Here is a 23,829-nt window from a genome sequence, read left to right as displayed (position 1 = left end):
GGACGTAATTGACCTTGTTAGCAGATTTTGGTGATCTTTATGTAGACAAGTCAAAATTTCAAACCCCCTCTTATGGTGTAGGGTACCTGGCCTTCTCTGATGTAATCAGAGTTAGATTTGATTCAGTGATTTTATAAAAACAGCTAGGAAGCACAATTTAGCAGTGGGTTGCAGAGAAAAAGAAATATGCTGGCAAAAAAATCCAATTGAGTGATTAAACAGCTCTTCATTTTCTGGCTTTATTTTTATGCTAACAAATTTGTTCTCTGAAAAGTGTCCACAAAGCCAAGTTTCTGATTAACACCTTTGTAGGGATGGTTTTTCACCTATTACTAAATTAAACTTGCTTCATTGGAAAGGCAGCAAGATGCATCCTCATTTGAATATCTACTGAAATAATACAGGTTGACACCAGGAAACATTAACGCCACTGCATCCTTGCTGCTTTCTCATGTGGAAGTCTGTTTAATGTGAAAACAAGGTGATATCTAATTAGCACACAGGTAAGGAATTAAGAAAATCTTTATTTAAGGGTGAAGATGTTTCTCACAAAATCGTTGCCCCAATGCATCATTGAAATTCAAGCTGGAAAGATGATTTTAATATATCACTTGTACATTTTGTATTGCTCTTCTGGTGACAATGTAGTTTGTTTTTGTCAATTACCATTTTAATAATCGGGTAAAGAAAATTAAGTGGATTTTTGAAAGAAAACAATACTGTCAATATACTATTAAAACAAATGAAAATGGTAAAAGTTATTGTACTTTAAGTAAAAATAAAAGAGCAAAAATATCAATCCCAGTTTTGGATTACTTTAATTAACAAAAAAAAAACGCATATAGCAGAGGATAGTTTCAATCTGCCTACCTCTGGGCTATGGACCCAGCATGCTTCCATTACAGTACTCTGCTGCACATGTAATTGCAAGAGATCCTGAAGTACTCACTCATCATGGGAAAGTACCAATGTGTTTCTTCATTGGTTGATGGAAGAAACATCTTACAAAAACTCTCCAGATTATTGACTACTTAAAGTTTTTCTAGGAAACGTTCTAGATGAATGCTTATTAGCCTTTGTCAGTATGTACTTTTGCAAAGTGTCGCTGTGGCGCAATCAGTTAGTGTGTACGGCTATTAACCAAAAGGTTGGTGGTTCAATCCCACCCAGGGATGTAATTGACCTTGTTATCAGATTTTGGTGATCTTTAAGTAGACAAGTCAAAATTTCAAAAACCTCTGTTATGGTGTAGGGTACCTGGCCTTCTCTGATGTAATCAGAGTTAGATTTGATTCAGTGATTTTATAAAAACAGCTAGGAAGCACAATTTAGCAGTGGTTTGCAGAGAAAAAGAAATATGCTGGCAAAAAAATCCAATTGAGTGATTAAACAGCTCTTCATTTTCTGGCTTTATTTTTATGCTAACAAATTTGTTCTCTGAAAAGTGTCCACAAAGCCAAGTATCTGATTAACATCTTTGTAGGGATGGTTTTTCACCTATTACTAAATTAAACTTGCTTCATTGGAAAGGCAGCAAGATGCATCCTCATTTCAATATCTACTGAAATAATACAGGTTGACACCAGGAAACATTAACGCCACTGCATCCTTGCTGCTTTCTCATGTGGAAGTCTGTTTAATGTGAAAACAAGGTGATATCTAATTAGCACACAGGTAAGGAATTAAGAAAATCTTTATTTAAGGGTGAAGATGTTTCTCACAAAATCGTTGCCCCAATGCATCATTGAAATTCAAGCTGGAAAGATGATTTTAATATATCACTTGTACATTTTGTATTGCTCTTCTGGTGACAATGTAGTTTGTTTTTGTCAATTACCATTTTAATAATAGGGTAAAGAAAATTAAGTGGATTTTTGAAAGAAAACAATACTGTCAATATACTATTAAAACAAATTAAAATGGTAAAAGTTATTGTACTTTAAGTAAAAATAAAAGAGCAAAAATATCAATACCAGTTTTGGATTACTTTAATTAACAAAAAAAAAATGCATATAGCAGAGGATAGTTTCAATCTGCCTACCTCTGGGTTATGGACCCAGCATGCTTCCATTACAGTCCTCTGCTGCACATGTAAGTGCAAGAGATCCTGAAGCACTCACTCATCATGGGAAAGTACCAATGTGTTTCTTCATTGGTTGATGGAAGAAACATCTTACAAAAACTCTCCACATTATTGACTTTTTAAAATGTTTCTAGGAATCGTTCTAGATGAATGCTTATTAGCCTTTGTCAGTATGGACTTTTGCAAAGTGTTGCTGTGGCGCAATCAGTTACTGTGTAAGGCTATTAACCAAAAGGTTGGTGGTTCAATCCCACCCAGGGATGTAATTGACCTTGTTATCAGATTTTGGTGATCTTTATGTAGACAAGTCAAAATTTCGAAAACCCCTGTTATGGTGTAGGGTACCTGGCCTTCTCTGATGTAATCAGAGTTAGATTTGATTCAGTGATTTTATAAAAACAGCTAGGAAGCACAATTTAGCAGTGGGTTGCAGAGAAAAAGAAATATGCTGGCAAAAAAATCCAATTGAGTGATTAAATAGCTCTTCATTTTCTGGCTTTATTTTTATGCTAACAAATTTGTTCTCTGAAAAGTGTCCACAAAGCCAAGTATCTGATTAACATCTTTGTAGGGATGGTTTTTCACCTATTACTAAATTAAACTTGCTTCATTGGAAAGGCAGCAAGATGCATCCTCATTTCAATATCTACTGAAATAATACAGGTTGACACCAGGAAACATTAACGCCACTGCATCCTTGCTGCTTTCTCATGTGGAAGTCTGTTTAATGTGAAAACAAGGTGATATCTAATTAGCACACAGGTAAGGAATTAAGAAAATCTTTATTTAAGGGTGAAGATGTTTCTCACAAAATCGTTGCCCCAATGCATCATTGAAATTCAAGCTGGAAAGATGATTTTAATATATCATTTGTACATTTTGTATTGCTCTTCTGGTGACAATGTAGTTTGTTTTTGTCAATTACCATTTTAATAATCGGGTAAAGAAAATTAATTGGATTTTTGAAAGAAAACAATACTGTCAATATACTATTAAAACAAATTAAAATGGTAAAAGTTATTGTACTTTAAGTAAAAATAAAAGAGCAAAAATATCAATCCCAGTTTTGGATTACTTTAATTAACAAAAAAAATGCATATAGCAGAGGATAGTTTCAATCTGCCTACCTCTGGGTTATGGACCCAGCATGCTTCCATTACAGTACTCTGCTGCACATGTAAGTGCAAGAGATCCTGAAGCACTCACTCATCATGGGAAAGTACCAATGTGTTTCTTCATTGGTTGATGGAAGAAACATCTTACAAAAACTCTCCACATTATTGACTTTTTAAAATGTTTCTAGGAATCGTTCTAGATGAATGCTTATTAGCCTTTGTCAGTATGGACTTTCGCAAAGTGTCGCTGTGGCGCAATCAGTTAGTGTGTACGGCTATTAACCAAAAGGTTGGTGGTTCAATCCCACCCAGGGACGTAATTGACCTTGTTATCAGATTTTGGTGATCTTTATGTAGACAAGTCAAAATTTCAAACCCCCTCTTATGGTGTAGGGTACCTGGCCTTCTCTGATGTAATCAGAGTTAGATTTGATTCAGTGATTTTATAAAAACAGCTAGGAAGCACAATTTAGCAGTGGGTTGCAGAGAAAAAGAAATATGCTGGCAAAAAAATCCAATTGAGTGATTAAACAGCTCTTCATTTTCTGGCTTTATTTTTATGCTAACAAATTTGTTCTCTGAAAAGTGTCCACAAAGCCAAGTTTCTGATTAACACCTTTGTAGGGATGGTTTTTCACCTATTACTAAATTAAACTTGCTTCATTGGAAAGGCAGCAAGATGCATCCTCATTTGAATATCTACTGAAATAATACAGGTTGACACCAGGAAACATTAACGCCACTGCATCCTTGCTGCTTTCTCATGTGGAAGTCTGTTTAATGTGAAAACAAGGTGATATCTAATTAGCACACAGGTAAGGAATTAAGAAAATCTTTATTTAAGGGTGAAGATGTTTCTCACAAAATCGTTGCCCCAATGCATCATTGAAATTCAAGCTGGAAAGATGATTTTAATATAACACTTGTACATTTTGTATTGCTCTTCTGGTGACAATGTAGTTTGTTTTTGTCAATTACCATTTTAATAATCGGGTAAAGAAAATTAAGTGGATTTTTGAAAGAAAACAATACTGTCAATATACTATTAAAACAAATGAAAATGGTAAAAGTTATTGTACTTTAAGTAAAAATAAAAGAGCAAAAATATCAATCCCAGTTTTGGATTACTTTAATTAACAAAAAAAAACGCATATAGCAGAGGATAGTTTCAATCTGCCTACCTCTGGGCTATGGACCCAGCATGCTTCCATTACAGTACTCTGCTGCACATGTAATTGCAAGAGATCCTGAAGTACTTACTCATCATGGGAAAGTACCAATGTGTTTCTTCATTGGTTGATGGAAGAAACATCTTACAAAAACTCTCCAGATTATTGACTATTTAAAGTTTTTCTAGGAAACGTTCTAGATGAATGCTTATTAGCCTTTGTCAGTATGTACTTTTGCAAAGTGTCGCTGTGGCGCAATCAGTTAGTATGTACGGCTATTAACCAAAAGGTTGGTGGTTCAATCCCACCCAGGGATGTAATTGACCTTGTTATCAGATTTTGGTGATCTTTAAGTAGACAAGTCAAAATTTCAAAAACCCCTGTTATGGTGTAGGGTACCTGGCCTTCTCTGATGTAATCAGAGTTAGATTTGATTCAGTGATTTTATAAAAACAGCTAGGAAGCACAATTTAGCAGTGGTTTGCAGAGAAAAAGAAATATGCTGGCAAAAAAATCCAATTGAGTGATTAAACAGCTCTTCATTTTCTGGCTTTATTTTTATGCTAACAAATTTGTTCTCTGAAAAGTGTCCACAAAGCCAAGTATCTGATTAACATCTTTGTAGGGATGGTTTTTCACCTATTACTAAATTACACTTGCTTCATTGGAAAGGCAGCAAGATGCATCCTCATTTCAATATCTACTGAAATAATACAGGTTGACACCAGGAAACATTAACGCCACTGCATCCTTGCTGCTTTCTCATGTGGAAGTCTGTTTAATGTGAAAACAAGGTGATATCTAATTAGCACACAGGTAAGGAATTAAGAAAATCTTTATTTAAGGGTGAAGATGTTTCTCACAAAATCGTTGCCCCAATGCATCATTGAAATTCAAGCTGGAAAGATGATTTTAATATATCATTTGTACATTTTGTATTGCTCTTCTGGTGACAATGTAGTTTGTTTTTGTCAATTACCATTTTAATAATCGGGTAAAGAAAATTAATTGGATTTTTGAAAGAAAACAATACTGTCAATATACTATTAAAACAAATTAAAATGGTAAAAGTTATTGTACTTTAAGTAAAAATAAAAGAGCAAAAATATCAATCCCAGTTTTGGATTACTTTAATTAACAAAAAAAATGCATATAGCAGAGGATAGTTTCAATCTGCCTACCTCTGGGTTATGGACCCAGCATGCTTCCATTACAGTACTCTGCTGCACATGTAAGTGCAAGAGATCCTGAAGCACTCACTCATCATGGGAAAGTACCAATGTGTTTCTTCATTGGTTGATGGAAGAAACATCTTACAAAAACTCTCCACATTATTGACTTTTTAAAATGTTTCTAGGAATCGTTCTAGATGAATGCTTATTAGCCTTTGTTAGTATGGACTTTCGCAAAGTGTTGCTGTGGCGCAATCAGTTACTGTGTAAGACTATTAACCAAAAGGTTGGTGGTTCAATCCCACCCAGGGACGTAATTGACCTTGTTATCAGATTTTGGTGATCTTTATGTAGACAAGTCAAAATTTCAAACCCCCTCTTATGGTGTAGGGTACCTGGCCTTCTCTGATGTAATCAGAGTTAGATTTGATTCAGTGATTTTATAAAAACAGCTAGGAAGCACAATTTAGCAGTGGGTTGCAGAGAAAAAGAAATATGCTGGCAAAAAAATCCAATTGAGTGATTAAACAGCTCTTCATTTTCTGGCTTTATTTTTATGCTAACAAATTTGTTCTCTGAAAAGTGTCCACAAAGCCAAGTTTCTGATTAACACCTTTGTAGGGATGGTTTTTCACCTATTACTAAATTAAACTTGCTTCATTGGAAAGGCAGCAAGATGCATCCTCATTTGAATATCTACTGAAATAATACAGGTTGATACCAGGAAACATTAACGCCACTGCATCCTTGCTGCTTTCTCATGTGGAAGTCTGTTTAATGTGAAAACAAGGTGATATCTAATTAGCACACAGGTAAGGAATTAAGAAAATCTTTATTTAAGGGTGAAGATGTTTCTCACAAAATCGTTGCCCCAATGCATCATTGAAATTCAAGCTGGAAAGATGATTTTAATATAACACTTGTACATTTTGTATTGCTCTTCTGGTGACAATGTAGTTTGTTTTTGTCAATTACCATTTTAATAATCGGGTAAAGAAAATTAAGTGGATTTTTGAAAGAAAACAATACTGTCAATATACTATTAAAACAAATGAAAATGGTAAAAGTTATTGTACTTTAAGTAAAAATAAAAGAGCAAAAATATCAATCCCAGTTTTGGATTACTTTAATTAACAAAAAAAAACGCATATAGCAGAGGATAGTTTCAATCTGCCTACCTCTGGGCTATGGACCCAGCATGCTTCCATTACAGTACTCTGCTGCACATGTAATTGCAAGAGATCCTGAAGTACTTACTCATCATGGGAAAGTACCAATGTGTTTCTTCATTGGTTGATGGAAGAAACATCTTACAAAAACTCTCCAGATTATTGACTATTTAAAGTTTTTCTAGGAAATGTTCTAGATGAATGCTTATTAGCCTTTGTCAGTATGTACTTTTGCAAAGTGTCGCTGTGGCGCAATCAGTTAGTGTGTACGGCTATTAACCAAAAGGTTGGTGGTTCAATCCCACCCAGGGATGTAATTGACCTTGTTATCAGATTTTGGTGATCTTTAAGTAGACAAGTCAAAATTTCAAAAACCCCTGTTATGGTGTAGGGTACCTGGCCTTCTCTGATGTAATCAGAGTTAGATTTGATTCAGTGATTTTATAAAAACAGCTAGGAAGCACAATTTAGCAGTGGTTTGCAGAGAAAAATAAATATGCTGGCAAAAAAATCCAATTGAGTGATTAAACAGCTCTTCATTTTCTGGCTTTATTTTTATGCTAACAAATTTGTTCTCTGAAAAGTGTCCACAAAGCCAAGTATCTGATTAACATCTTTGTAGGGATGGTTTTTCACCTATTACTAAATTAAACTTGCTTCATTGGAAAGGCAGCAAGATGCATCCTCATTTCAATATCTACTGAAATAATACAGGTTGACACCAGGAAACATTAACGCCACTGCATCCTTGCTGCTTTCTCATGTGGAAGTCTGTTTAATGTGAAAACAAGGTGATATCTAATTAGCACACAGGTAAGGAATTAAGAAAATCTTTATTTAAGGGTGAAGATGTTTCTCACAAAATTGTTGCCCCAATGCATCATTGAAATTCAAGCTGGAAAGATGATTTTAATATCATTTGTACATTTTGTATTGCTCTTCTGGTGACAATGTAGTTTGTTTTTGTCAATTACCATTTTAATAATCGGGTAAAGAAAATTAATTGGATTTTTGAAAGAAAACAATACTGTCAATATACTATTAAAACAAATTAAAATGGTAAAAGTTATTGTACTTTAAGTAAAAATAAAAGAGCAAAAATATCAATCCCAGTTTTGGATTACTTTAATTAACAAAAAAAAATGCATATAGCAGAGGATAGTTTCAATCTGCCTACCTCTGGGTTATGGACCCAGCATGCTTCCATTACAGTACTCTGCTGCACATGTAAGTGCAAGAGATCCTGAAGCACTCACTCATCATGGGAAAGTACCAATGTGTTTCTTCATTGGTTGATGGAAGAAACATCTTACAAAAACTCTCCACATTATTGACTTTTTAAAATGTTTCTAGGAATCGTTCTAGATGAATGCTTATTAGCCTTTGTCAGTAAGGACTTTTGCAAAGTGTTGCTGTGGCGCAATCAGTTACTGTGTAAGGCTATTAACCAAAAGGTTGGTGGTTCAATCCCACCCAGGGACGTAATTGACCTTGTTATCAGATTTTGATGATCTTTATGTAGACAAGTCAAAATTTCAAACCCCCTCTTATGGTGTAGGGTACCTGACCTTCTCTGATGTAATCAGAGTTAGATTTGATTCAGTGATTTTATAAAAACAGCTAGGAAGCACAATTTAGCAGTGGGTTGCAGAGAAAAAGAAATATGCTGGCAAAAAAATCCAATTGAGTGATTAAACAGCTCTTCATTTTCTGGCTTTATTTTTATGCTAACAAATTTGTTCTCTGAAAAGTGTCCACAAAGCCAAGTTTCTGATTAACACCTTTGTAGGGATGGTTTTTCACCTATTACTAAATTAAACTTGCTTCATTGGAAAGGCAGCAAGATGCATCCTCATTTGAATATCTACTGAAATAATACAGGTTGACACCAGGAAACATTAACGCCACTGCATCCTTGCTGCTTTCTCATGTGGAAGTCTGTTTAATGTGAAAACAAGGTGATATCTAATTAGCACACAGGTAAGGAATTAAGAAAATCTTTATTTAAGGGTGAAGATGTTTCTCACAAAATCGTTGCCCCAATGCATCATTGAAATTCAAGCTGGAAAGATGATTTTAATATATCACTTGTACATTTTGTATTGCTCTTCTGGTGACAATGTAGTTTGTTTTTGTCAATTACCATTTTAATAATCGGGTAAAGAAAATTAAGTGGATTTTTGAAAGAAAACAATACTGTCAATATACTATTAAAACAAATGAAAATGGTAAAAGTTATTGTACTTTAAGTAAAAATAAAAGAGCAAAAATATCAATCCCAGTTTTGGATTACTTTAATTAACAAAAAAAAACGCATTTAGCAGAGGATAGTTTCAATCTGCCTACCTCTGGGCTATGGACCCAGCATGCTTCCATTACAGTACTCTGCTGCACATGTAATTGCAAGAGATCCTGAAGTACTCACTCATCATGGGAAAGTACCAATGTGTTTCTTCATTGGTTGATGGAAGAAACATCTTACAAAAACTCTCCAGATTATTGACTATTTAAAGTTTTTCTAGGAAACGTTCTAGATGAATGCTTATTAGCCTTTGTCAGTATGTACTTTTGCAAAGTGTCGCTGTGGCGCAATCAGTTAGTGTGTACGGCTATTAACCAAAAGGTTGGTGGTTCAATCCCACCCAGGGATGTAATTGACCTTGTTATCAGATTTTGGTGATCTTTAAGTAGACAAGTCAAAATTTCAAATACCCCTGTTATGGTGTAGGGTACCTGGCCTTCTCTGATGTAATCAGAGTTAGATTTGATTCAGTGATTTTATAAAAACAGCTAGGAAGCACAATTTAGCAGTGGTTTGCAGAGAAAAAGAAATATGCTGGCAAAAAAATCCAATTGAGTGATTAAACAGCTCTTCATTTTCTGGCTTTATTTTTATGCTAACAAATTTGTTCTCTGAAAAGTGTCCACAAAGCCAAGTATCTGATTAACATCTTTGTAGGGATGGTTTTTCACCTATTACTAAATTAAACTTGCTTCATTGGAAAGGCAGCAAGATGCATCCTCATTTCAATATCTACTGAAATAATACAGGTTGACACCAGGAAACATTAACGCCACTGCATCCTTGCTGCTTTCTCATGTGGAAGTCTGTTTAATGTGAAAACAAGGTGATATCTAATTAGCACACAGGTAAGGAATTAAGAAAATCTTTATTTAAGGGTGAAGATGTTTCTCACAAAATCGTTGCCCCAATGCATCATTGAAATTCAAGCTGGAAAGATGATTTTAATATATCACTTGTACATTTTGTATTGCTCTTCTGGTGACAATGTAGTTTGTTTTTGTCAATTACCATTTTAATAATAGGGTAAAGAAAATTAAGTGGATTTTTGAAAGAAAACAATACTGTCAATATACTATTAAAACAAATTAAAATGGTAAAAGTTATTGTACTTTAAGTAAAAATAAAAGAGCAAAAATATCAATCCCAGTTTTGGATTACTTTAATTAACAAAAAAAAAATGCATATAGCAGAGGATAGTTTCAATCTGCCTACCTCTGGGTTAAGGGGCCCAGCATGCTTCCATTGCAGTACTCTGCTGCACATGTAAGTGCAAGAGATCCTGAAGCACTCACTCATCATGGGAAAGTACCAATGCGTTTCTTCATTGGTTGATGGAAGAAACATCTTACAAAAACTCTCCAGATTATTGACTTTTTAAAGTTTTCTAGGAAACGTTCTAGATGAATGCTTATTAGCCTTTGTCAGTATGTACTTTTGCAAAGTGTCTCTGTGGTGTAATCGGTTAGTGTGTTTGGTTATTAACCAAAGGGTTGGTGGTTCAATCCCACCCAGGGATGTTATTGACCTTGTCATCAGATTTTGGTGATCTTTAAGTAGACAAGTCAAAATTTCAAACCCCCTCTTATGGTGTAGGGTACCTGGCCTACTCTGATGTAATCAGAGTTAGATTTGATTAAGTGATTTTATCAAAAAACAGCTAGGAAGCACAATTTAGCAGTGGTTTGCAGAGAAAATGAAATATGCTGGCAGAAAAATCCAATTGAGTGATTAAACAGCTCTTCATTTTCTGGCTTTATTTTTATGCTAACTAATTTGTTCTCTGAAAAGTGTCCACAAAGCCAAGTATCGGATTAACATCTTTGTAGGGATGGTTTTTCACCTATTACTAAATTAAACTTGCTTCATTGGAAAGGCAGCAAGATGCATCCTCATTTCAATATCTACTGAAATAATACAGGTTGACACCAGGAAACATTAACGCCACTGCATCCTTGCTGCTTTCTCATGTGGAAGTCTGTTTAATGTGAAAACAAGGTGATATCTAATTAGCACACAGGTAAGGAATTAAGAAAATCTTTATTTAAGGGTAAGATGTTTCTCACAAAATCGTTGCCCCAATGCATCATTGAAATTCAAGCTGGAAAGATGATTTTAATATATCACTTGTACATTTTGTATTGCTCTTCTGGTGACAATGTAGTTTGTTTTTGTCAATTACCATTTTAATAATCGGGTAAAGAAAATTAAGTGGATTTTTGAAAGAAAACAATACTGTCTATATACTATTAAAACAAATTAAAAAGGTAAAAGTTATTGTACTTTAAGTAAAATAAAAAGAGCAAAAATATCAATCCCAGTTTTGGATTACTTTAATTAACAAAAAAAATGCATATAGCAGAGGATAATTTCAATCTGCCTACCTCTGGGTTATGGACCCAGCATGCTTCCATTACAGTACTCTGCTGCACATGTAAGTGCAAGAGATCCTGAAGCACTCACTCATCATGGGAAAGTACCAATGTGTTTCTTCATTGGTTGATGGAAGAAACATCTTACAAAAACTCTCCAGATTATTGACTATTTAAAGTTTTTCTAGGAAACGTTCTAGATGAATGCTTATTAGCCTTTGTCAGTATGTACTTTCACAAAGTGTCGCTGTAGCGCAATCAGTTAGTGTGTACGGCTATTAACCAAAAAGTTGGTGGTTCAATCCCACCCAGGGACGTAATTGACCTTGTGATCAGATTTTGGTGATATTTAAGTAGACAAGTCAAAATTTCAAACCCTCTCTTATGGTGTAGGGTACCTGGCCTACTCTGATGTAATCAGTTAGATTTGATTAAGTGATTTTATGAAAAAAAACAGCTAGGAAACACAATTTAGCAGTGGGTTGCAGAGAAAAAGAAATATGCTGGCAGAAAAATCCAATTGAGTGATTAAACAGCTCTTCATTTTCTGGCTTTATTTTTATGCTAACAAATTTGTTCTCTGAAAAGAGTCCACAAAGCCAAGTATCTGATTAACACCTTTGTAGGGATGGTTTTTCACCTATTACTAAATTAAACATGCTTCATTGGAAAGGCAGCAATATGCATCCTCATTTCAATATCTACTGAAATAATACAGGTTGACACCAGGAAACATTAACGCCACTGCATCCTTGCTGCTTTCTCATGTGGAAGTCTGTTTAATGTGAAAACAAGGTGATATCTAATTAGCACACAGGTAAGGAATTAAGAAAATCTTTATTTAAGGGTGAAGAGGTTTCTCACAAAATCGTTGCCCCAATGCATCATTGAAATTCAAGCTGGAAAGATGATTTTAATATATCACTTGTACATTTTGTATTGCTCTTCTGGTGACAATGTAGTTTGTTTTTGTCAATTACCATTTGAATAATAGGGTAAAGAAAATTAAGTGGATTTTTGAAAGAAAACAATACTGTCAATATACTATTAAAACAAATTAAAATAATAAAAGTTATTGTACTTTAAGTAAAAATAAAAGAGCAAAAATATCAATCCCAGTTTTGGATTACTTTAATTAACAAAAAAAAATGCATATAGCAGAGGATAGTTTCAATCTGCCTACCTCTGGGTTATGGGCCCAGCATGCTTCCATTGCAGTACTCTGCTGCACATGTAAGTGCAAGAGATCCTGAAGCACTCACTCATCATGGGAAAGTACCAATGTGTTTCTTCATTGGTTGATGGAAGAAACATCTTACAAAAACTCTCCAGATTATTGACTTTTTAAAGTTTTTCTAGGAAACGTTCTAGATGAATGCTTATTAGCCTTTGTCAGTATATAATTTTGCAATGTGTCTCTGTGGCGCAATCAGTTAGCGTGTTCGGTTATTAACCAAAAGGTTGGTGGTTCAATCCTACCCAGGGACGTAATTTACCTTCTTATCAGATTTTGGTGATCTTTAAGTAGACAAGTCAAAATTTCAAACCCCCTCTTATGGTGTAGGGTACCTGGCCTTCTCTGATGTAATCAGAGTTAGATTTGATTAAGTGATTTTATAAAAGAACAGCTAGGAAGCACAACTTAGCAGTGGGTTGCAGAGAAAAAGAAATACGCTTGCAGAAAAATCCAATTGAGTGATTAAACAGCTCTTCATTTTCTGGCTTTATTTTTATGCTAACAAATTTGTTCTCTGAAAAGTGTCCACAAAGCCAAGTATCTGATTAACATCTTTGTAGGGATGGTTTTTCACCTATTACTAAATTAAACTTGCTTCATTGGAAAGGCAGCAAGTGATGTCATCCAAGCAGTGGGTCAAAGTTGGCTTCATCCCTCGTCTGCTTATGAAAAGAGAAAAGGGATATGCAGGGCATGGCGGCCTTTTGCGACGCTTGGATGACCCCTAGTTCGCATTAAACACCCCCACCCTCCTTCGGTGTGGGGCTTATGTTGGCCATGCCCCAGCCCCTAAAGCATTCAAGCTGATTTCTTGCAGCAGCTGGGTACTGTAACAGCTCCAGAGCTGCTCTGTAAGGCAAGTAAAAGGGTGTGGGCCCTGCAGCACTACCTGTAGTTTGCATTGTGCATTGGAAGGCACAAAGTAAGCAGACGGGAGGAGAAGTCAGGATAGTGCACAAGGTTATAGAAGGGATGGGCTCAAGAAAAGAGAAGTGGAAACAGACAGCATACTAGGCTGGAGAGAGACCTGAGACAAAGAGATCTGAATTATACGAGAGCCGTCCAGGGGAAACACAAATTATGCAGTCAAGTTTCCCACATTTGGGGAAATCGCAAGGGGCAGCACACCCAGAGTGCAATGGGTGAGCCTTGCCCTGGGAGAAGCACCTTCATGATCATAGTATCTCACCTGGCAGGTTAGTAGGAGTTGGGCTAGAGCTGGGGAGGGTCGCTGCTCGGGCACTACCTTTCAAGTGAAGGAGATCCAACTGAGGCAGCACAAGGGAACTCTCAAAAGAAGAACAAGGCTAGAGGAAGATCTGAGACAAAGAAATCTGACTTTTACCAGAGCTGACCAGAGGAAAGCACAAACACAGTCCACCACTACCACAAATAATGCAGTCGAGTTTCCCACATTTGGGGAAATCACAGGGGTCAGCATACCCAGAATGCAATGAATGAACCTCACCCTGGGAGAACAATCTTCATGACAATAGTATCTCCTATGCAAAATAAGTATGATTTGGGATAGGGCTGGGGAGGGCCGTTGCTCAGGCACATCTCTGTCAAGTAAAGGAGATTCAACTGAGGCAGCACAAGGGAACTCTCATCTGGGGACAACAACTGCAGGGAGAACACATATTTTCAGATGAACATGAGGTGGCAGAAGGCTGCCTAATACTGAAGCACCCCCAAACAACAAACCAAATGCAACAACTAGTGCAAGCATTCCTGGGGGATGGCCTGCAGCAGATGGATTTGAATATGGTGATGTCATCCAAGCAGTGGGTCAAAGTTGGCTTCAACCCTCGTCTGCATATGAAAAGAGAAAAGGAGCGTGCAGGGCATGGAGGCCTTTTGTGGTGCTTGGATGACCCCTAGTTCGCATTAAGCACCCCCACCCTCCTTCGGTGTGGGGCTCATGTTGGCCATTCCCCAGCCCCTGAAGCATTCAAGCTGATTTCTTGCAGCAGCTGGGCACTGTAACAGCTCCAGAGCTGCTCTGTAAAGCAAGTAAAAGGGTGTGGGCCCTGCAGCACTACCCGTAGTTTGCATTGTGCATTGGGAGGCACAAAGTAAGCAGACGGGAGGAGAAGTCAGGATAGTGCACAAGGGTATAGAAGGGAGGGGCTCAAGAAAAAAGAAGTGGAACCAGACAGCAAACTAGGCTGGAGAGAGACCTGAGACAAAGAGATCTGAATTACATGAGAGCCGACCAGGGAAAACTCAAATTATGCAGTCAAGTTTCCCACATTTGGGGAAATCGCAGGGGCAGCACACCCAGAGTGCAATGGGTGAGCCTTGCCCTGGGAGAAGCAACTTCATGATCATAGTATCTCACCTGGCAGGTAAGTAGGAGTTGGGCTAGAGCTGGGGAGGGTCGCTGCTCGGGCACCCCCCTGTCAAGTGAAGGAGATCCAACTGAGGCAGCACAAGGGAACTCTCGAAAGAAGACAAAGGCTAGAGGAAGATCTGAGACAAAGAAATCTGACTTTTACCAGAGCTGACCAGAGGAAAGCACAAACACAGTCCCCCACTACCACAAATAATGCAGTCGAGTTTCCCACATTTGGGGAAATCACAGGGGTCAGCATACCCAGAATGCAATGAATGAACCTAACCCTGGGAGAACAATCTTCATGACCATGGTATCTCCTATGCAAAATAAGTATGATTTGGGATAGGGCTGGGGAGGGCCGTTGCTCAGGCACATCTCTGTCAAGTAAGTTGCATTTGATTTGTTGTTTGGGGGTGCTTCAGTATTAGGCAGCCTTCTGCCCTACCATGTTCATCTGAAAATATGTGTTCTCCCTGCAGTTGTTGTCCCCAGATGAGAGTTCCCTTGTGCTGCCTCAGTTGAATCTCCTTTTGGAGAAGACCTCAATAAGATTGTAGCTGATCTGGCTACTGCTAAAACAGCTTGCCTACCTAGTATGACTCCTACCACGCAGAAGGCTAAAAGTACTTTTCTTGGCCCTTTCATCCTCCAGGTAAAGCGTACCCAAGGTCAGGCATACCCAAAGCAAGCTCATGTTTCCAGACCTGCCAAGCCCAGACTGAAGCAATCCTGGGCTGCCCATCAGCCTGCTTCCAAAACGGACAAGCCTGCCGCATGACGGTGCAGGCCTCCCTCTGGGGGATCCCAGGGTGGGGGGCCCGACTTCTAGGTTTGGCAAAGAAAGGTATAATTCTAAGCTAGAGAATTCTGTTTGGAGCTCACCTTGTACTTTGTGAAGAAATAATCAGCATTGTGGCTGAGCAGATACATGTAGTGTGTGGCTGCAAACTGCATGGATCTGCTGCGTTGTAATGCTGATTCTTTTTTTTTGCAAAGTACCAATAGCTTCATATAATGTTCACAATTTTTATGCAGGATCAAATAGCTCAATAGGTAGGGTGTTTGATTAGAATTCAACAGGTTATAGGTTTGAATCCTGGGTATGGTAGTTTGAGATGTGTTATTTAATAAAGTATGTTGTTCTGACTGCCGGCATCCTATCACCTGGGATATCATACTAAATAAATGGAGTTGATAAAAATTTTTTTTTTTTTTTTAACTAGGGACAATTTCCAGATACTTCTCTTTATAACTGAGATTGCCCCCTGGAACTTCACATCAGTTGACAACTATGCATGAGTGGGCAGTGCTTGCCCTGGATCTGTCCACCCATTTATGTGCCGCCATAAAATAAAGCATGACTAACAGTTATCCTGGGCGTACACTACACAATTATCTGTCAGGCTATCTATCCAGTCTGGATGGATGGAATGAAAATCTGGTAATGTATAGGAGCAAATGTCAATTAACCATTTGCTCCCAAACACTAGAAAAGTGGTCAAAAATGGTCATTACACAAATTGGTTAAACCCAAAATTTAACCAATTTGTTTAGGGGACCATTTTTGTCCATTTTTTAGTGTTTGAGAGTAAATCGTTGATGGTCATTTGCTCACATAGATAACCGGATTTCTATTCCAACCAGCCAGTGTTGGAGAGATGGTCTGCCAGATTACATAATGCATACCAGAGCCATAACTAGACTTTTTGGTGCCCTGTGACAGAGAATTATATGCCCTCCCCCCCATTTTTGCAATATGGACAAAAGGCGCATGCCTTGTGGGGAAGGGGCATAACAAGATTGGTCTCAGAGAAAGCACATGAGATATGAAGATATATCTAGTATACTTGACACTCAATGGTTTGTGGTATTGCAGGGGTGCCCTCCTTAAATGCATATACAGTCACACATGGCATGTTTGTGTAAATGGCATATCAGCAGTCAGCACTAACTGGTGACATGCCATTTGTACAAGTAAGCCATGTGTGACTAATATATAAACATACTTTATTAAATAACACCTCAAACTATCATACCCAGGATTCAAACCTATAACCTGTTAAATTCTAATCAAACACCCTACCCATTGAGCTACTTGATCCTGCATCTATTCTAACCTCCAAAAACAGATTCAGTTGCATTTTCCAGCGTGTTTTGTTTGCGCCTTTGCAAATGTCTTACATCGACAAACTTATTTAGTACTATTTTGCAAATAGGGTTACATTGTCGCAACATTGTGTTCCCTAATTGCTTGATTTTTTAAATGCAAAAATTGATAAAGACACCTGATAATTGCTCTGTGGAGTCTTCTTTTGTGTCTACTTCTTATCTACATTTAATTCCCTACCTATAATCAAGGCATTTTTAAATGCTGGGTGCTGCCAGGACGTGAGGCCTACCTAGTCTTTAGATCTGAATTTGAATGTACTTGTGAACTAACTTAATTTCCTACTTCTAAACTCATTCCTAAATTCACTACTTACATTAATCCTGTAGTTGGGCATTTTGAGCCTTCAATTGTGGGCATTGTTTTGTGTCCAGACCAGCAGCTGGTGGTGTGCATTTGCTGGAAAGGCATCGAAGACCTCCGATATGCTGCATCTCCTGATGTGTGTCTGCCTCAAGTGGCTGTCAGCAAATGCATGCTAGACACCCCATTCCAAGCTGATTGTGACATCACGGAACATGCATCATAGAACAGGCATGCTAGAACATGGGTCTTCAACCTGCGACCCTCCAGCTGCTGTGGAACTACATATCCCAGCATGCCCTGCCTCAGTTTTAGCATACCTTAATAGCAAAACTGTGGCAGGGCATGCTGGGATGTGTAGTTTCACAGCAGCTGGAGGGCCATAGGATGAAGACCCATGTGCTAGAACCAAACCGCAGGTACATTGAATGCTAGCAAGCTGAATGTTTAAATCCTTTTTGTTCCGCAGCATTCCAATGCGGAAGATTCCATGGAACCAGAGATTATTCCATTGAGAAGGACATGCTGCCTGGATGACTGCACTGTGCAAATTAAATCACGGAGCCAGTTGGCTTGTGGGTGGCTCTGGTGACTGGGTGGTTGGGTGGGCGGTGTGTCGGAGGTGGAGCACATGCAAATGAATGTGTATCATCCAGCTAGTGAGAGAGAAAACTCATGCAGGAGTGTGCCTGCTTGTCAGTGAGTTATGCACCTTGCCAGACGTCAAATCTACATGGAGCAACTGGAGGGGACAAGAGCAGGTTTGGAAAATATACACAGAAGAGCATATATGCTGGCGCATTCTCCATGATTGTGTCAGCTTATGTTTTGGTGCACTGCACTTTCCTCCACTAAGTTTTAGCCATTTTGTTTAAACGCAAGTGTAGTTGCTTCTCGCTCTTTTGGCTGTGATATTGTATTGTGGTTGAAGAGTCTGCTGGAGGGATTGTTTTCTTCATTGGCGAGAGACTGAAGATATTCCAGGATGGAAGGCTTGGGAACACTATCCGTTTTTCAGTTGTGGAAGAGTTGAAAGACCGGATTGGACTACATTCTATAGTAAAGGGTATCTTTGTATTTATTAATCCTCCCTTTATATGTGTCTGTCTTTCAATAAAGCTTTGGGCTTGTGATTCCGTCACCCTCTTACACTCCACACCCATAGCCTTATTAACTATTGTATTGTTTAAATGTATAGTGCAGTTCATGATTTATAGTGTAGGCTGACCTGTACTGTAGTTCTTGAACTGTACTATACCGACAGCATTTGTATTGTGTTTTGGCTGTGCTGCAACACAGTACTTATGTGTGTAATGTTTATGTATGTTTTTTTGCTTCTTTATGTCAATAAAGACTGCTTTTTCAATCCAATATCTGAAAACAATCAATGTTTATCTTTGATGGCAATAGAAGTGGTATGATATTTGCTGCTTTTGAAAGGCAATATCTGATATGTCCCCTATCTGGGAACCATATATTAAATGGCTTTTCAGAAAAGGGAGATGGGAGAAGAGCTTTCAGTACTTGTAGGACCGATGCACATTTCCTATTCTAGCCTCCAAAAACAGATTCAGTTGCATTTTCCAGCGTGTTTTGGATGCGCCTTTGCAAATGTCTTACATCGACAAACTTATTTAGTACTATTTTGCAAATAGGGTTACATTGTTGCAACATTGTGTTCCCTAATTGCTTGATTTTTTAAATGCAACAATTGATAAAAACACCTGATAACTGCTCTGCGGAGTCTTATTTTGTGTCTACTTCTTATCTACATTTAATTCCGTACCTCTAATCAAGGCATTTTTAAATGCTGGCGGCTGCCAGGACGTGAGGCCTACCTAGACTTTAGATCTGAATTTGAATGTACTTGTGAACTAACTTAATTTCCTACTTCTAAATTCATTCCTAAATTCACTACTTACATGAATCCTGTAGTTGGGCATTTTGGGACTTCGATTGTGGGCATTGTTTTGTGTCCAGACCAGCAGCAGGTGGTGTGCATTTGCTGGAAAGGCATCAAAGACCTCCGATATGCTGCATCTCCTGATGTGTGTCTCCCTCAAGTGGCTGTCAGCAAATGCCTGCTAGACACCCCATTCCAAGCTGATTGTGACATCACGGAACATGCATCATAGAACAGGCATGCTAAAACATGGGTCTTCAACCTGCGACCCTCCAGCTGCTGTGGAACTACACATCCCAGCATGCCCTGCCTCAGTTTTAGCATACCTTATAGCAAAACTGTGGCAGGGCGTGCTGGGATGTGTAGTTTCACAGCAGCTGGAGGGCCACAGGATGAAGACCCATGTGCTAGAGCCAAGCCGCAGGTACATTGAATGCTAGCAAGCTGAATATTTAAATCCTTTTTGTTCCGCAGCATTCCAATGCGGAAGATTCCATGGAACCAGAGATCCTTCCATTGAGAAGGACATGCTGCCTGGATGACTACACTGTGCAAATTAAATCACGGAGCCAGTTGGTTTGTGGGTGGCTCTGGTGACTGGGTGGTTGGGTGGGTGGTGTGTCGGAGGTGGAGCACATGCAAATGATTGTGTATCATCCAGCTAGTGAGAGTGAAAACTCATGCAGGAGTGTGCCTGCTTGTCAGTGGGTTATGCACCTTGCCAGACGTTAAATCTACATAGAGCAGCTGGAGGGGACAAGAGCATGTTTGCAAAATATAGATAGAAGAGCATATATGCTGGCGCATTCTCCATGATTGTGTCAGCTTATGTTTTGGTGCACTGCACTTTCCTCCACTAAGTTTTAGCCATTTTTGTTAAGCTCAAGTGTAGTTGCTTCTCGGCCTTTTGGCTGTGATCTTGTATTGTGGTTGAAGGGTCTGCTGGAGGGAGGGATTGCTTTCTTCATTGGCGAAAGACCAAAGATATTCCAGGATGGAAGGCTTGGGAACACTATCTGTTTTTCAGTTGTGGAAGAGCACAGAGGTTGGATTGGACTACATTCTATAGTAAAGGATGTCTTTCTATTTATTAAACCTCCCCTTATATGTGTCAGTCTTTCAATAAAGCTTCGGGCTTGTGATTCCCTCACCCTCTTACACTCCACACCCATAGCCTTATTAACTGTTGTATTATTGTACAGTTTAAATGTATAGTGCAGTTCATGATTTATAGTGTAGGCTGGCCTGTGCTGTAGTTCTTGAACTGTACTATACCATCAGCATTTCTATTGTGTTTTGGCTGTGCCGCAACGCGGTACTTATGTGTGTAATGTTTATGTATGTTTTTTTGCTTCTTTATGTGCATCGGTCCTACAAGTAATGAAAGCTCTTCTCCCATCTCCCTTTTCTGAAAAGCCATTTAATATATGGTTCCCAGATAGGGGACATATCAGATATTGGATTTCAAAAGCATCAAATATCATACCACTTTTATTGCCATCAAAGATAAACATTGATTGTTTTCAGATATTGGCTTGAAAAAGCAGTCTTTATTGACATAAAAAAAAAACATACATAAACATTGCACACATAAATACAGTGTTGCAGCACAGCCAAAACACAATACAAATGCTGACGGTATAGTACAGTTCAAGAACTACAGCACAGGCCAGTCTACACTATAAATCATGAACTGCACTATACATTTAAAGTATACAATAATACAACAGTTAATAAGGCTATGGGTGTGGAGTGTAAGAGGGTGAGGGATTCACAAAACCGAAGCTTTATTGTAACACAGACACATACAAGGGGAGGGTCAATAAATAGAAAGATATCCTTTACTATAGAATGTAGTCCAATCCGACCTCTGTGCTCTTCCACAACTGAAAAACAGATAGTGTTCCCAAGCCTTCCATCCTGGAATATCTTTGGTCTTTCGCCAATGAAGAAAACAATCCCTCCCTCCAGCAGACCCTTCAACCACGATACAAGATCACAGCCAAAAGGCCGAGAAGCAACTACACTTGAGCTTAACAAAAATGGCTAAAACTTAGTGGAGGAAAGTGCAGTGCACCAAAACATAAGCTGACACAATCATGGAGAATGCGCCAGCATATATGCTCTTCTATCTATATTTTGCAAACCTGCTCTTGTCCCCTCCAGCTGCTCTATGTAGATTTAACGTCTGGCAAGGTGCATAACCCACTGACAAGCAGGAACACTCCTGCATGAGTTTTCTCTCTCACTAGCTGGATGATACACAATCATTTGCATGCGCTCCACTTCCGACACACCACCCACCCAACCACCCAGTCACCAGAGCCACCCACAAGCCAACTGGCTCCGTGATTTAATTTGCACAGTGTAGTCATCCAGGCAGCATGTCCTTCTCAATGGAAGGATCTCTGGTTCCATGGAATCTTCCGCATTGGAATGCTGCGGAACAAAAAGGATTTAAATATTCAGCTTGCTAGCATTCAATGTACCTGCGGCTTGGCTCTAGCACATGGGTCTTCATCCTGTGGCCCTCCAGCTGCTGTGAAACTACACATCCCAGCATGCCCTGCCACAGTTTTGCTATTAAGGTATGCTAAAACTGAGGCAGGGCATGCTGGGATGTGTAGTTCCACAGCAGCTGGAGGGTCGCAGGTTGAAGACCCATGTTTTAGCATGCCTGTTCTATGATGCATGTTCCATGATGTCACAATCAGCTTGGAATGGGGTGTCTAGCAGGCATTTGCTGACAGCCACTTGAGGGAGACACACATCAGGAGATGCAGCATATCGGAGGTCTTCGATGCCTTTCCAGCAAATGCACACCACCTGCTGCTGGTCTGGACACAAAACAATGCCCACAATCGAAGTCCCAAAATGCCCAACTACAGGATTCATGTAAGTAGTGAATTTAGGAATGAATTTAGAAGTAGGAAATTAAGTTAGTTCACAAGTACATTCAAATTCAGATCTAAAGACTAAACACAAAACACAAAATAAGACTCCACAGAGCAATTATCAGGTGTCTTTATCAATTGTTGCATTTAAAAAATCAAGCAATTAGGGAACACAATGTTGCGACAATGTAACCCTATTTGCAAAATAGTACTAAATAAGTTTGTCGATGTAAGACATTTGCAAAGGCGCAAACAAAACACGCTGGAAAATGCAACTGAATCTGTTTTTGGAGGTTAGAAAAGATGCAGGATCAAGTAGCTCCATGGGTAGGGTGTTTGATTAGAATTCAACAGGTTATAGGTTTGAATCCTGGGTATGATAGTTTGAGGTGTTATTTAATAAAGCATGTTTATATATTAGTCACACATGGCTTACTTGTACAAATGGCATGTCACCAGTTAGTGCTGACTGCTGATATGCCATTTGCACTAAAACAAATTAAAATGGTAAAAGTTATTGTACTTTAAGTAAAAATAAAAGCTAAAATATCAATCCCAGTTTTGGATTACTTTAATGAACAAAAAAAAAATGCATATAGCAAAGGATAGTTTCAATCTGCCTACCTCTGGGTTATGGACCCAGCATGCTTCCATTACAGTACTCTGCTGCACATGTAAGTGCAAGAGATCCTGAAGCACTCACTCATCATGGGAAAGTACCAATGTGTTTCTTCATTGGTTGATGGAAGAAACATCTTACAAAAACTCTCCACATTATTGACTTTTTAAAATGTTTCTAGGAATCGTTCTAGATGAATGCTTATTAGCCTTTGTCAGTATGGACTTTTACAAAGTGTTGCTGTGGCGCAATCAGTTACTGTGTAAGGCTATTAACCAAAAGGTTGGTGGTTCAATCCCACCCAGGGACGTAATTGACCTTGTTATCAGATTTTGGTGATCTTTATGTAGACAAGTGAAAATTTCAAACCCCCTCTTATGGTGTAGGGTACCTGGCCTTCTCTGATGTAATCAGAGTTAGATTTGATTCAGTGATTTTATAAAAACAGCTAGGAAGCACAATTTAGCAGTGGGTTGCAGAGAAAAAGAAATATGCTGGCAAAAAAATCCAATTGAGTGATTAAACAGCTTTTCATTTTCTGGCTTTATTTTTATGCTAACAAATTTGTTCTCTGAAAAGTGTCCACAAAGCCAAGTTTCTGATTAACACATTTGTAGGGATGGTTTTTAACCTATTACTAAATTAAACTTGCTTCATTGGAAAGGCAGCAAGATGCATCCTCATTTCAATATCTACTGAAATAATACAGGTTGACACCAGGAAACATTAACGCCACTGCATCCTTTGTGCTTTCTCATGTGGAAGTCTGTTTAATGTGAAAACAAGGTGATATCTAATTAGCACACAGGTAAGGAATTAAGAAAATCTTTATTTAAGGGTGAAGATGTTTCTCACAAAATCGTTGCCCCAATGCATCATTGAAATTCAAGCTGGAAAGATGATTTTAATATATCACTTGTACATTTTGTATTGCTCTTCTGGTGACAATGTAGTTTGTTTTTGTCAATTACCATTTTAATAATCGG

At 38.3% G+C, this 23,829-nt stretch overlaps 4 non-coding genes across 4 annotated transcripts; all 4 read right to left on the bottom strand.

The window, feature by feature from the left end:
* Positions 1 to 13,659: 13,659 nt before the first annotated feature.
* LOC135009554 (U1 spliceosomal RNA) lies at positions 13,660 to 13,823 on the bottom strand. Its single transcript, XR_010209093.1, has one exon. It is a non-coding gene; the product is annotated as a U1 spliceosomal RNA (small nuclear RNA).
* A 151-nt stretch (positions 13,824 to 13,974) lies between these two features.
* Positions 13,975 to 14,138, bottom strand: LOC135009461 (U1 spliceosomal RNA). The gene has a single exon (XR_010209003.1). It is a non-coding gene; the product is annotated as a U1 spliceosomal RNA (small nuclear RNA).
* Positions 14,139 to 14,812: 674 nt separating this feature from the next.
* LOC135009630 (U1 spliceosomal RNA) lies at positions 14,813 to 14,975 on the bottom strand. The gene has a single exon (XR_010209163.1). It is a non-coding gene; the product is annotated as a U1 spliceosomal RNA (small nuclear RNA).
* Positions 14,976 to 15,127: 152 nt separating this feature from the next.
* LOC135009430 (U1 spliceosomal RNA) lies at positions 15,128 to 15,291 on the bottom strand. Its single transcript, XR_010208972.1, has one exon. It is a non-coding gene; the product is annotated as a U1 spliceosomal RNA (small nuclear RNA).
* Positions 15,292 to 23,829: the final 8,538 nt, after the last annotated feature.

This window comes from Pseudophryne corroboree, unplaced genomic scaffold, assembly GCF_028390025.1.
Source record: "Pseudophryne corroboree isolate aPseCor3 unplaced genomic scaffold, aPseCor3.hap2 scaffold_227, whole genome shotgun sequence".
Classification (NCBI taxonomy): Eukaryota; Metazoa; Chordata; class Amphibia; order Anura; family Myobatrachidae; genus Pseudophryne; species Pseudophryne corroboree.
Note: the sequence above shows the minus strand (reverse complement) of the source record. Positions and strands in the feature narration are given on the sequence as shown.